The sequence below is a fragment of the Botryllus schlosseri genome, chromosome 2 (genome assembly GCF_051294905.1).
Source record: "Botryllus schlosseri isolate E-star chromosome 2, Bs_hap1, whole genome shotgun sequence".
NCBI classification, from domain to species: Eukaryota; Metazoa; Chordata; class Ascidiacea; order Stolidobranchia; family Styelidae; genus Botryllus; species Botryllus schlosseri.
In genome coordinates, this window is record NC_137237.1 from 24,267,691 (window position 1) to 24,281,838 (window position 14,148).

At 39.5% G+C, this 14,148-nt stretch overlaps 1 long non-coding RNA gene across 1 annotated transcript; it reads left to right on the forward strand.

Annotated features, from left to right (window-relative positions):
* Nucleotides 1-11,748: 11,748 nt before the first annotated feature.
* Nucleotides 11,749-12,481, forward strand: LOC145434256 (uncharacterized). Its single transcript, XR_013913313.1, has 2 exons — nucleotides 11,749-12,283; nucleotides 12,317-12,481. It is a non-coding gene; the product is annotated as an uncharacterized LOC145434256 (long non-coding RNA).
* The last annotated feature ends 1,667 nt before the right edge of the window (nucleotides 12,482-14,148 follow it).

Consider the following 14,148-nt stretch of genomic DNA (forward strand, 5'->3'; position numbering starts at 1 on the left):
TTATTAGGCGCTTGGACATATCAATATCGAAGGTTTCGGCGAACGTGCGGCTATCAATTTGTGCCATCATTTCATCGCCGACGATCTCTCTATGAGTGTACACGCGAAGTCGCGAGTTGGACGCCACGTTCTTTCATAATTGCGAATATAGTTAGACTCAAGCATTCAACTCTAGAGAGGGTACCAATACTAAAATCAAGAAATGGAGTGACAATGAATCGCGTGAAATTCGGAGAAGAATTCAAGTCAAATAAATCTGCCACAAAATATTCTACTTTATAGCCATATACGAAGACTTACGAAAATGTGGCTGGCCCCTGGCTACACTTATGCGTCGGAAATGATAGTTCAGCCATCAACATCCCGTTTTCACTGTCAGGCCTTGCAAGTTCACAATAAATTCTCTTGATAATTATTTTTTTGAAAATATAACCAATTTCGAAAATTACCTCGCAGGCCACTCGAAACCTTCTTGCGAGCCACGCGTTGACCGCCACTGACTTAAGTAAAGGATTTAGCAGATACCTCCCTCATATTCAATGATGATTCGTATTCAATGTCGAATAGTAAATCCTCATAGTTTGGACACCGGAAATGGATATTGATATCAGAAAACAACCACCTGGAAAGTTGAGTAGGTGTAAAAGCTATTTGAGGGACATAAGAAATATTATGTTTACACTTGTCTACAGCCTACTGAAAAGTCAAGACATAAGTATTCAATGTCTACCCTGGTTTGATGATCTTATGTCGTCCTTCTACCATCTCTTATATTGGTAATTTATCATGCGACTACAATTTGCAAACTTAATCTCTCTTTCTTTTCCACAGGGCTTGGACAACGAATCATTGTTGGATTCTGTGCGGTTGGCTTATATGATTGGGTTGATGTCCTGAAGGTTCGAAAGTGTATTTCGTATTTTCGTCCGATGGATTATTCGGTTATCAGTTTGCCAATGAAGTTATTCTAGGCCGCTGGCTAGAATTACAAAGTCAATGACGGTAAACACACATGATAAATGGATTATAACGGTTCTTAAGCCGATATAGAGGTGTACCACAAATCACTAAATATTTCATGGAAACAGGGATCATCAGTGAATGTTTGCTACTGATTCCACGTGGGCTTCGTTTCCCAGATTTCATTATCTATTGCCAGCACAGTTTAATGAGGGTAATGGGGCTGTTCATAAGTAACTTATTTCTTGAAATTTTACTGCCTACTTGAAAAAATTGTTAGGTTGCCTAAAAAACGCTGCGCACCAATTTTGGCTCAAATACAAGCTATAGAAGCATTGCTATACAAGAAAAAGTTTTGGCTTTATTTAATAAAAATAAAAATAATCTTTTTTTACATTGTACTGGCTATAACCCACGAAATTGTCAGATTGTCTGAAAAGACGATGCGCAAAAAATTTGGCAATCTCTTTGTCCGTTGTCGTTGACGACCCTAGGCAAGTTGCAAGTGGTATTGCTGGTCATGCTCACACTATGATGCCTCTAAATTAAATCCTGACTTGGCTATATGCGATTGCTTCGTTAACATATAGCCCAGGGGAGTCAAACTCAACTTGGGTCGTGTGCCGGATTCGAACCTTCAGATGGTTCGCGGGCTGGACTATAGTCAAATTATTCCCAAATGTTTCCTCAAAACCTATGCCCTCGTTTTTCACTTGAATACTTTATTATGAAGCCTATGCATAAGTGAATATGACATTATATTACGGATCATATATAGGGGTTCGATTTTAGCAACATCTTTATTGGCAAACAGCGCAATTGGCAAAATACGATGATTGGTAAGTTGAATATAGTTATAAACCGCTAAAGCAGTGGCTCTACAAGAGCAATACAAGAGATTTAGGTGTAAACACGGACGTTGGAATTTGGTTCATCGGATTAAATCGAGATTCGGGTTTCTCTGGAAAACGGGGATCTTTTAAGTTAGAAATTACGCAGCAGCGCCGCCACAGATATTTGAATTCTGCTTTTGTGTAATTATTATATTCTCTATGTAAGTAACCTGCATATACCGGCTTCACATTCGCGTTCTCGCGTCCGTGAATGGCTAATTTTGTTCCATTTTTTCATAGAACTCTGAATTTAGTGTGAACTGTTTGCCTTCTCATAATTCCGTGCCAATGTCACAGACTTGTTCACAATGCTGACTATGGGCATTGTGCAATAGACATCATCGACCTTGGCCGTCTTGAGGGATCGCTTAATGGAAGTATTTCTTTTTCAAAATCTCAACATTTGTTAGAAATGTGGGGGATGATATCAGCATTTTCCATCTACTCAGAATTGCTTCGCGGGCTGAATGAAATGAAATGATCTTTTCTTTCGACCACATGATCGTTGGACGACGAGGACGTTCGTGTGTTGTACTTTTGCGCTTATGATTCCGAGGTAAGGAAAAAGTCATTGAAATTGTTGGTGCATTGACCGCAATGGAACTGATACATAAACTTGGCAATTTCGAGTTTGTGCATATCTTTTATTTTTAGGACACCAAACCTTCAAAGCGGTGATTTATTGGACGGACAACCTAGCCCCTGTGGGCCCTGGTCATGATACGAAGGACCTAATGTAGTTTTTGCAGGGGCTTTAGTGCGTGGATCCCATGTATCGTATCTGAACATCAGCTGCTCGCTAATTAGATTGTTGGGAAACTATAGTATGCCTCAACGAAGTTCATACTTTCTATAATCAATCCATCTCCGCGCCGCGTGACATGACTCACATATGAGATCTACGCTTTTCCAATTACGGTGTAGGCCCCACAAATATGATCCGTAACTAATTTTTGAATTCGACCCCATGGCTATAAGTATGTTATCGCAGCGGAGCCCTCCAGACCCCCTGGACATGATGTGTATATGACTCTGTAACGCGGCTTTGAAGCAGGCCAGAATGTTGCATTGCTCTAGCTCAGAGGTCTCAAACACGCGGCCCGCGAGAACGTTTTGTGCGGCACGCGACGGCATTTTCGAATTTCAAGTATTCGACAATATATTCAAGTGTCATTTTTCTTTTTTAGATATAAGAACTTGAATATCACCCTAAAACTACAATAAAAATCACTGAAATCTCATCAAACTTCACTATCACATTACTTGCAAAAGCTACCATGCGGTAAAATATCAGCTATTACGTCACATTTCCAGTTCATGATGATAAAACATGACCCGTTGATGATTTGTGACTGAAAATTGTGATTTGGTTTGGTGCAATCTCTCTTAAAATGACTCGATTTCGGATGGACTGCGTGATTAAATAAAAATGAATCGAGTTAGGTCGGGTTAAATGTTAAGATCAGAGAAGAACTTGCCCTTCGGAACGGTGAATTGGTAATCCTACGGACGCGACAATCTATAAAACTGTGTTGGAAAATAGTAATATATCAAAAGGTCATAGCTTGCGTTGCCTAGGGTATATAGCTATCTAATCAGGTCAGTATGGCAACCATTGGCATTCTGTGACCCCTGTGACGTATAGGTGGTTACATGCTGGGTGTTGATTATTCTCTTCATCCATGTCATTATCGGTGGCGAGCAAGGTAGTAGTACGCTCTGCAGCTGTACCACCATTGAATTGTTCGGCGATTTGACATTCCTATTCCAAGGGCTATTACCGGGGTACGTAGACCACTTCGGGGTACGTAGCACCACATCAGGGGGTACGAAATGCATTTTTTGGCCAATTTATTCAACTGGAAAATAGTCTTCACGCTACGCGCGATTTTATGTGAATGGGCTTCCTGGTTTTAATATACGTACATTCAGAAAATGTGTTGAAAATAGACAGGGGCTACGAGAAATCCCGGATTAGGCTACACCGCTCAAATACTCTGATATCAGATCAGTCTGCGGTACATTTTAAAATATTCTACATAAAATTGTGGCACGTCAAAGGTCCACTAGCTGCAATATTATAACCAGACAGTTTTACGATGTCATGATGCATCCTCTCGCATGGTGTCTATAATTCAGAAACAAATTATGCCCGGCACAAAAACAATTTTATTCAAATATTTAAAAATATGATTTTTTCAGTGTCAAGCGTGAATAGTACAACAGTGAATTACATTTTCACGATGTTTGTGGAATGCCTGTCTGCAAGGTCCCGTTAAATAAGGCCTATTTGTAAATCATTCATTGAATATCCCTATTATTGATGCTGCGGCCCGCGGCGTCATCAAAAGCTAGGAAATTGGCCCGCAAGCACATTTGAGTTTGAGACCTCTGCTCTAGCTCCTGAGCCTTCTTTTATCATATATTGTCAAATTATAAAAGTAGTGAACCAGTTACCTATAGCTCGAATGCCTTCATGTTAATAGGGTGAGCTTTTCAGCGAGCGTGATGCACGTGTTCTGATAAATCTGGGACATGCTGGTTTATGCTTTTCTGCAACGTAACCGTTACGTAGGAAGAACATCGAAGCGTTTGCAGGAACGCATAAACCAACATGTCCCTATATTTATCAGAACGCGTACATCACGCTCGGTGAAAAGCTCACCTTTGACTCATCCGCTTAAGCTTGACCCTGAGCGTTCAAAGGCCATAAATTCTGCCATTGTCAAACATCTGTTGGATAATCCCGCCTGTGCGAAAAATTATCGAGGCGACTGATTTCGCGTCACTGGGAGGGGCCGCTCACACTTTCATCTGTGTGCCTTGGAGTCGACCTTTATCTAAATACATCAGCCCAAGCTTTGACAACAAAAGGAGTTCGTGTACCACATTAAAATAGTACATTGAACGCTCTCATATTTGAGATCTCATTTCGTGCTGCTGACGTCATATTTCAAGATACGATTGTTAATATACAATGTTCTTTCCAATTCTCTACTAGTTGCTGACGATTACCCCTGACGAGTGTCAGCCGAAAATATTCGGGTTCATTTCAATATGAATATACTATTGAATTGTATATTGAAGTTCTGTACCTCAAAGAAGCTCTTTAAATATGAGTCTAGTGTGAAACGCCGATTTGAGTATACTGTGTCGTGGAATATAATCTTATTATAACCGTATGGACTTGTGTACTGTGTTAGGCGTTCCTTGTAAAGAGCGCGGAGCAGGCGGCAATCGCAGAGAGACGATGTTCCGAGCCTAGTGACACAACCGCGTTATATTGATGTGATGGAGAACAGGCTTTTTTATTTACTTTACGGTCTCTTAAAAGTACATATTTAAACTTTCCACGTCGTACATACTCCTATGATGTCATAGTGAGTGATACTCGACTCCACTCCAAGTCAGACAGGCGACGCAATAGTGTGAATCTGATAAATGCATCTATGTTGTCCAATAATGTATTCACAGTGTAGCATGTAGCAAAGCAATTCGCACCGCAGTAGCAAGGGTAAGATTATCGTTGATCATGACAGTAGCAATATAATCAGACGTTGTGACCAACCTATACAGGATCATCACAAAGAAATAGGCATGGTCGAACCTTTGTTAGAAGTAGAGCCGGCATTATTTTCTTTTCAGTCTCTCACTCTTCTTGGATCCTTCCATTTGCAATGACATAATGATGTGGCACTAACTTCGACAACCCAGTACTCGATCCGGCATCGAATCATTCAGTTCACTTTTTCACGGCCCCTTTTGAATTTTTCAACGTGAGAAGATTGCTGCAGTTCATCATTCTCATGGAGTGAGCAATGCCAATATATAGTTGGAAAGCTAGCAACTAACCTCTTATCGTTTCTAAATTAGATGTTATTCAAATTGACTTGAAGTGACAATCCCACCAAAGTTGAAGAATGACTGCATATCTGCCATTTTCACGGTTCGCAACTCGAATGCGACACCTAATCGAAGATTCGTATTGTTTAATTCTACGCAGGTTTTTGAATATCCGTGTATATCTGATTCTTGTGAAGCATTGTCCCACGGAAGAACTCGTCAAGGGTATAATACGCAACGTAAAATTCTTTCCATTGATGAAACAATAGGGTGTATTCTCACTATAACCGCCTCACTGGCTCACCAAAAATGCCAAGTTTGCTCCATTCGACGCAAGTTCCGACTTCTTGAACGTCCGATTAAGCCTTTCGGTATATTCTTCCGCCTTGAATGGACTCTCGTTCTGTAAAATTATTTTGCAATCTCAAACGAACTTGCGCGAATGTGAACAGAGGTAAATTTACCACAAGAGACATGTTGCACATATAGACTGTAGGACGATGGCATCGTCTCGTTACGTCTAAGTCAACTTCAACTATGACTCGAGTCATGAGGAAGATTTATTTCTATTTTGTCATTGAAGCATGTTATGAATAGCCAGCTTCGAGTCAAACTCATAGTTTGTGGTAATAACTGATTTACTAGTGATTTTTACGGTCTTTTCCTGCTCGGTTGACATATTTCAGACTAAAATATAAATCTGAAACGATGACAGTAATACAAATCAGGAATTGTTGTACGGGTTAATAGCACAACAAAACGATATACCATATTCCGTCAACCAAGTAACCGTCCTTTTTAGGAGAACAATACCACAAGACGCAGCATCAAGTCCCGGCAGTATAGCATGTTTTGCAGTGTCGAACTGTCGAGGTGGATGTTAAATTTAGAGACCTTACTGGATCATTCCGGTATCCTTTTATCACTGGGCTACATTTAATCGCATTGTGTCTTATATGTCGCATTGAATATTGTGCGTCTTAGGCGGATAAAAATATTTCAACAACCAAGTGTATTGTACATAATTCTTTATAAAACGGTGATATTCTGCAAATCATCTTGTTGAGACCTCAAGTTACCGCGAATATCCATCGTTTGATCACTGATCTTGCAAGCTAAGAATCATATTTATTCACTTCTGGTATACGAGGACGGTATTTCCATCTGGTTTTGGATTGTTGACTATTACAGTTTCCGTGATTTCACTTCACCATTGGATGAATCACAGGAGATAAGTTCAATGACTTTGAACCGCGGTTGTCGCTATACTGCATGTACACAGGGATTGTCTCTTCCTTTATTTGTTTTCAGGTATTTTTAGCAGTTGCCATAACATTAGTCGAATAATGATTATCATTAGTCATTAGTGTGCTCTTTTAGATTTGGGATCAGACGAGGATGCATTAAATTGATGCGAGGAAGAAGGATGGCTGCTCATGAATTTTACCAAGCCTACTAAAATATCATATATGTCACTGTATGTATAGTGTATAAGCAGCTATTGTGGTTTGGGGCGATGGAAAACCTCACTGTAGATATTTTACTGAGGTCAGGACACCATTCTTCTATTGCACACTGCCTTAGAAATCCTCAAACTTACCTAAAATTAGCATAATAATGCACGATTTACCATGTAAAAGAATATTACTGTAAATGCAACATCCAATTGCACAGTGACAATGTAAATATCTTATTATTAAATGAATCGTAAGAACATAACGGGGAAATGGATAACGAAGCGAAACAACATAACAAAGAAATGGGTTAATTTGACAAAAATATAATACCAATCAGGTGGATGAATGGGTTGATTTTTCGAAATTTTTAAATATTTGTCGGAGATCTTCCACGGCCTGTAAGAGACTGGCTTATGTTTTCTGTCGTCAGATATGGACTGGACATAGCGTGGTTCTTGACCATTATTCACGAATTCCCGAGCACTCATGACACGCGGATCACTATGCCATTCGGACATTAAAAGACTCTACCGGATGGTGTTCCACAGCTATAGCATCAATATGAACCACGATTCTGTCCCAATCAAACACACAATTAAAAACATGACATATGTCTCTGTCATTGAATGGGTTTACAGGAGCTTTCAGAGTCACAAATGTAGATGAATGATCGGATCAGATCAAAATCTATGCTATGGTGGGTGTCAGCTGCCTGTGAATAAGATATAGATGTGCTCTAGCTGTAAGTACACCTTCGTTACTTCATGCTGTTGCAGGTTGTCTTCTAGTTGTGTTCAGTCTTATTCTTGTTGTCTGATTTTGACTTTCAACAATTTATCTTTGCCGCCAATCGTTCCTAATCAGGAACCTCCATAACAATGTTCCCTCTAAGCTGCGCACGTGCGCAAATGCGCAGTGCTGACACGGTCTCCGCGCACGGAAAATCGAAGTTGCGCACAATAGATACGAAGTGATGACCTTTTTTTAGTCGCTACGCACTGTTGTCCAAGGGTCTGCACAGTGAGTTGATAAGTGTGCGCAGACTCGTCAAAAATTAGAGGGAACATTGCTCCCTAATCAGGGTAGGAGATTTTGTATGATAGTTATGTAGCCTAATCGTCTCAAATGAGCGTTTTTGCATCAATTTTCGAAATAACTCCAGGGGTTCCTTTCCTATATCACATAGCTTACGCAGTACAGCTTCAAAGTCACTTTGTGATGTTGCCACATACATTTGGTCCGAGACAGTTGAAGCAAACAGCCTTTTTGCAGATGATAAAGAAATTTGAAGGCATAGCATTTTTCCACGATTGGGGGTCGCAGATTAGCAACGATTGGTGCCAAAGATGGAGAATTGATAGTTAAACTCGGACAACAAGAAAAAGACTGAGCTGATAGAGGTTCACCGCAGCAGCAAGTGGCCAAGTAAACATACAGAAAACTGTTCCATATCTGTACAAGCAGCTTGTTCTCCCCATTCATTGCAGTGATTTCGAAGTTGGACAATATTTATACGATCATCCATCTAAATTTACTACTCTGAAAGCCATTGTAAACCAAATAAACGACAGAGATCCATGCGAGCTATTTGATCGTTGATTTGCTTGAGACGGCTTCTTCGTTCACAATGATGCTATGGTAGTAAAACACCATTGGACGAGTCTTCCAGTTTCAGAATGGCATATAGGCAGGGTTGCCATCGACATGGACCCAAAAATAAGGACAGACAAAATATTAGACTAGCATTAAAAACCGTTTTTGTACATAGTTTGTATATATACGAGCCGTGGCAAATCACATTCCATACTTTTCCCAGAAACAATCTGCTCCAGCAACTCCTAGTCATTAGAAAGTGCTTCATGGATCTCACGACAGCTCTGGTCTCGGTCTACCGTTACCGAGGGCCGAAACAGCACTTCGTCAGCTCTCCCCAAAAACGCATTGGTCTTGACCCCCTCCCCATAGAGTGACAAACGAAACTTTGTCACCCTGTGATTAGACACGTCTACCAAGATGGAAAATGCCGCGCACCAAGTTTAGACAAAATCACTTTTGAGCGTAGGGAGCGATAAATACCGGTAACAATGCTAGTAGTCTTGGTCCTGGCCGAAGCAAACTTCTTTGCAATGCTGGAATCGGGGAATATTGCTTTGAACAATTGCGATGTGAAATCGTTGGTGAGGAACGATTCCAGGTGTTGACAGTATGGAATGCCCAGGTACCATCAGCAGCAGCTGCATTGTAGTTTGTGGTCGTTGTTGCGTGTTGATCGACTTGTCAAAAAATTATTCATCGACTGGCTCGAATTAATCAATATGACTCAATTCTTGTGTTTTGGGGTATCAATGTGAGTTGAAATAGCGGTCTTTCCTATGGCCTCCGGGCTAATGTCACAAATGCAGATATTGCAATGTGTCAAACACCCGCCCTTCAAGCTTCGTTAGATACCATTGAATTCTCTCTCATAATCGTCACGGTAAACGTTTTTACGCCTGCTCATTTTAACTGCATGATCAGATTCAGCCTTATTATTAGCTAAAACTATATGTGCAATATAATTGAGATAAATTTATCAATGATTTATAGCTTTACTACTTTTTAACCAAACTGTCGAGTGTCGACTCACTCGACTGCACTGCACCCTTTTTCACCGCGTAATAAAAATGCTGCCTTCCACACATCTTATTCTGTTGTAGACTAGACAGCAGGAACCTGATACTGCTGTTTACTGCTAAAATGAGGTCCGCTGTAATAGCTTGGTACAGCCGAAACTGCTATACCACCACTCAGACTCACTGCCCATATACGTGGCGAGATAGCGCAGTGGCTGAAATACCAATGGGTTGCGGGCTCGAGTCCGACCAAGGTCGGCTTCAGAATTCCTATACCTAAGCGTTGGAAGTTTATCTAGGCTCCTCCTCGCCACCTCATCCGTTCAAGCGGTGTCTTACAAAAAGCCTGGAAGTGGGCCGTGTTATAAGTCAGCAGTTACGGACTAAAAATGAAGAATATGGACCTGGTGTGAATGACCATAGTAGTCGACAAACACCATGAATACCTACAAACAAACTCACTGCCCTAGCTATCCCACCGCCTAGAAGCGAAATCACGTGGTGTGTACGTCACGAGAGTTCCTTTCATCTTTGATGTCATAAAATCTCTACGACAATGCAAAATTTTAGAATATTATGCAACACAAATACCAGAGTAAAACGATCAAATTTCTGTAGTGGTTGAAAATAAGACAAAAGAAGGACGCAAGTCGAAAATAAGGACATTTCTTAGAAATAAGGACAGTTGAGTTTTCTAAGACGTGGCCCTTCAAAATGAGGACAAATCTTAGAAATAAGGACGGTATGGCAACCCTGCATATAGGTATCCGCATTTCATGAGAGCTCGAGAATTCGTGAATAATGGTCAAGTATTAAAAATCCAGCAGAATGTATGATAAAATTGAATACCGACTACACTATATATGTGCCAGACGACAGAAAACAGCAAGTCTGTCTCTTACTAGCCGTGGAAGATCTCCTGCAAGAGTTCAAAATTTCGAAAAATCAACCCATCAATCTGAGTAGTGTTGGATTTTTGTCAAAATAATCCATTTCATTGTTATATTGTTTCGCTTTGTTATCCGTTTCCCAGTTATGTTCTTACGTTTCATTTTACAATAAGATATTTACAATGTCGTTGGGCGATTGGATTTACAGTTGTATTCTTTTACATGGTGAAACGTGCCAAATGATGCTCAGTTTTAGGTAAGTCTGAGGATTTCCAAGGCAGTCAGCAATACGAAAATGGTGTCCTGAACTCGAAAAATATCTAAAGTGAGGTTTTGCATCACCCTAAACCACAACAGTTGCTTAAAACCTTACTTAAATGACATTTTAATAGGCTTAGTAAAATTGCGGCACTAAAATTTTAGGCGAATCCCCCATTATCAGCCGGTTATATTCAAACTCAACATGCACACAGATGCAAGGGATGAGTTACAGAAAAAAGTAGCTATAGGATATGTTTTTAAGTCATAAGGCATGGGAAACGGACTGAAAACCATGACTTTTTGAAAGTCGGTCAATTCTGAACAACCCTAGTGACAGCTAGGTTTGCATTTAAAACAAACGGTGTTTTAAAACACTTTGTTTTTGTTTGAAATAGTGTTTTAAACAAAAGCCTTTTTGAAAAAAAACAATTTTTTTTTAAAGTTGTAAAATTATGCCATAATTGTCTAAATACTTTACAAAAAACAAGTTGTATGAGCCTACGGACAGTTCCACCCGATATAGCTGACGTATATCGATATGGGATGGTTGGAACTCTAAAAATAGTCGGCTCAACATTATTAGTACATATATTTCGTCAAATGCGCTATATTTACACTACATTTCCAATTGTCAATGTCGATCCATTATGACTTCACAATTGATATTCGTGACGCCGTGGCTTTTAAAAATACAAACAAACAAAAAACAAAAAAAAACACTTTTTAAATTCGGGCCTTGTTTTAAACATGTTTGTTTTAAATTGATTTTTGTTTTAAATGCAACCCTAGTGACAGCGCTTGAACGACTCAAGATAACTTCATGATTAGGGTTCTGGTTTAAGTCAGGCTGATTTAAGTCAGTGTGATTTAAATCAGTGTGATTTAAATCAGTTTTTTTCGTTGATTTTTATTTTTATTATTACCATTTTGATTTTACTGATTTTTTTAAATTTTTGGACGAGATACGTGAATGTGGTTTATTATCGGACAATTATGTGCATTTTATGTAAACCGGAGATAGCATCTCGTCTCCAGCACCGGCATAGTTCAGCTATTTATGACAGACAGACAGACAGACGGGAAAAGAGCAAACAGCGATAGTCAATCAATGTGTTAGCGTTTTGCTGTGGATACTAGTTAGTTGCTATTTCTGAGGCACTGGTGGGATACCGCAAACGCAGCGAAATCCGGAGTCTGTATCGAACTCGAAAGATTCCCTCATCTCTGATCCAGTTTGCTGGCAGAAACCACTCCATCGATCAAGATGAAGATGCACCTATTATAGATGGTCCCGATTTGACTCAACATGTTTCCTTGATACTAGAACAGCTCAGTAATAATTCGGGCGACCCATCATTAACGCATAGGTTAAACGTTTTCAGCTATCATTAACCAAATAGGTTGAATGTTTTCAGCTATCTGGATGATGATTCACAGCCCCACATTATTAAAGTTTAAGCGTTATCCTTCATCACCTTGATTGACATGGTAGTCATTCATCCCATTTTCTCTTGTTCGTGTTGTTGTTATTATGAGTAAACACAAAAACAAAAAAATCAAAAGAATCATGATTTGAATTATTATGTTGATTAAAATCGATTTTAATCAAGGGCAAAATGATTAAACCAGAACCGTATTCATGATCACATGACGTGACTTGACTTGACTTGAGTCACTTTGTATTAATGAATTGTCTTGACTTGAACTCAGCTTTTCAGGAATATTCACTGACTCGTGATTCGAATACTCGAATTTTCCAGTTGATTTGAAGCCATCAAAGTTAGATGTTCACAACACGGTGGTGTGACCAGTGAGAGCAGCTGCAGCGAGTGATTCAACGATCGCGCAGCCTGATTTTACTGAGCCTCTATTACTATATAACAAATAAATTGGCTGCAAACGAAGTGATGCGAGCTTACGTTGTCGTTGACCAGTAGTAAACTGTAAACTCTATTACCAGTAGTATGCATGGCAATGTATTGAAAATCGATTGGATTATCAGTGCTGAGTGCTCACCCTAATGAACCGATTGTATGATTAAAAACGAACGCATTTAGCTGATACGTTTACATTACTCATCAACGATCAGTTTAGGATTAAATTTTGTCTCATAGATGTGTCGGTGGATTGCGCACTATACATCATATCTTTTTGTTTCAACTTTCTGAGGTTTTGTATTCTATCATCTATTTAACTGTCCCCTATTATAAATAGAGGCTATAGACCAGTGCTTTCCAACCGGTGGGTCGCGACCCACCAGTGGGCCGTGGAACTGTTTCACGTGGGTTGAGAAGATTTTCCAAATTTTACAGTTTCCTATTCAGTATCCCAAGCACTTTATCTTCTCGAGATTAGACGAGCAAACACACGTTTTCATGCTCTAAATTCGATCGTTTTGAGTTCATATAATCGCCGCAGGCTACGTTTCCGTGCTCGCAATAATTAATGAACCAAATTTCCCGGACAGTCATTTCGGTTGGAGCGCGAAATTGGACAGTGTGTGATTACTAGGGCCATTTTTATATGACCTTAAAAAAATCAAATATATGACTTTATTTTTTGGAAAATATGACTTTATATGACTTTATGTGAAAATCGGGTATTTTTACATGTAACGAACTCATTGAAATGACGAGTAAAGCATTCACAACATAACAGTTGCAGAGAATGCTTGTTGCCGAACTGAGGAACGGGTCGTTCTTGTTTCAATCCATTTCTTATGCTTGACTGTTGCAAGATCCTGTTCAACAAATAAACGTTTCTCATGCTTCACAATGCAACTGCATACCTGACAGGACAGTTTCTCTGTAGGGGAGATTTTGAAGTCCTTAAATTCATTTACAATAGCTTTGACTTTCGCTGCATTCGATTCTCTCACTTTTGGCATACTAAACCAGATTTTCTCTCTGTGTCTAAGTCTCTTATCTATAAACTTGAAGTGAACTGTATATATACAACTGTTATATTCTTCAGTTTGCTACTAGTTGTACACTTCAGTATTTGTACATTAGTAGACCATGACTGAGCTTTTTAGCTTGCCTACCCACTGATTGAACTTCAAATGACGTCCCACTTCAGTGCACAGAAGTAAAACAAATTTTGTAGTAACATGATGCAATATGTGACCACATAATGCAATGTGTGACCTCATAGGTCTGTGACTGTAATGTTATGCAGGCTAACCTTATAGTTTGACTTCGTTCAATCAGAAATTGCCTTACTTAGTGCTTAA